The sequence below is a fragment of the Somniosus microcephalus genome, chromosome 2 (genome assembly GCF_052327205.1).
Source record: "Somniosus microcephalus isolate GS21.2 chromosome 2, FLI_Smic_1.0, whole genome shotgun sequence".
NCBI classification, from domain to species: Eukaryota; Metazoa; Chordata; class Chondrichthyes; order Squaliformes; family Somniosidae; genus Somniosus; species Somniosus microcephalus.
This window is the reverse complement of record NC_140988.1, coordinates 371,605,063-371,606,449: the sequence shown is the minus strand read 5'-3', so window position 1 is coordinate 371,606,449 and position 1,387 is coordinate 371,605,063. Positions and strand designations below refer to the sequence as shown.

The following is a 1,387-nucleotide window of genomic DNA, read 5'->3' as shown; positions in this document are numbered from 1 at the left end:
CGGCCGGCCGCCGTGGGGCCTTTAATGCGCCGGCGCAAACACATGTTGGACTCTGTTGCCAGAGTCTTAGTTGCGGCTGCCACGGGCGAGGCGGCCGCAACTGAATTTCGGCGCTGGGGCCCGTCGGCATGGCAACCGGGACGCTGCGCACACCGATGACGTCATCGGTGCCGGCGCAGCGCTACCGGTGCAACGCCGCTTTAGGGCCCCAGGGAATTTTTCAACTGGCCATAACTCTGGCGCTAGTCCCTCTAGTGCCTCAAAAGCGGCGCTAAGGCTAGTGAATTTCTAGGCCCAGGAGTCAGGAGTTGAGACACTCGCCACAGAATACCTAGCCTCTGACCTGTTCTTGTTGCCACAGTATTTATGTGGCTGGTCTGGTTAAGATTCTGGTCAATGGTGGCCCCCAGGATGTTGATGTCCTAATGAGGTGTATTTAGTTGATTATGGCCTTACATATAGATACTGTCCAGAAGGATTACACAAAGAATACAAGGAAGATCCAAAACATTGCCATGATGGGACCCTTGAGTTTACAAGCACTGATGCACATAAAGGAGCAGCTGCTTCCAGACGTGGTGATCTGGAAATCTTGGGATATTGCGTGTTACAGTGGCTCAGTGGGCAACTGCCCTGGGAGGACAATCTAAAGGATGCCAACTATGTCAGAGATGAAAAACTCAAATACAGAGAAGACCTTCCAAGTTTGATGGCAAAATGCTTTCCTTGCAAAAATAAACCAGCGGAGTTGTCAAAATATTTCGAAGATGTGATATCTCTGGGTTACAAAGACAGACCCCCGGTACCAGAGACTGAGAGACATCCTCAAGCAAGGACTTAAATCCATAGGCTGCATAGATGATGGTATTTTGGTTTTAGGAGCATCTTCCAATGGTGATGCCCCAACAACATCCAAGCAACAGAAACGACGTGCTTCAAAGCTGAATGATGATCTTGAGGGCAGCACCTCAGATTCTGAATTAAAAGGTGGAAAGAGACCACGGAAAACACAAAAAGCCAAGAAGCCGATAGCAAAAAAGAAATTGAAGAAAGTAGAGATGGTTGAAATGGGCACTCAGACTTCTCCACCGGTCATGGCAGGACCTGGGAAAAGGAAACCCCACTCCTGGTACCATGTTATGTTCATAAATAAATAGACATTCTTATTATGAACAGCTAGCTTGAGCTAGTCACTTTATTCAGCCATGTGGACTTGTACAGCATCCATCTTGACTACTGCCTTGTGGGTAGCCTAGTGCCTCGTGGGTAGCCCCACTCTTATATACATATAGCTCCACCTAGTGTACCATTCTAGAATGACATGTTACTGATCATTACAGATGTTGGGGGATTCGGCAGTGGTAATGCCATTGAATGTCAAGGGGTG

At 48.3% G+C, this 1,387-nt stretch overlaps 1 pseudogene; it reads left to right on the top strand.

The window, feature by feature from the left end:
* The first annotated feature begins 424 nt into the window (after positions 1 to 424).
* On the top strand, positions 425 to 1,157 carry LOC147123762 (serine/threonine-protein kinase VRK1 pseudogene; annotated as a pseudogene).
* The last annotated feature ends 230 nt before the right edge of the window (positions 1,158 to 1,387 follow it).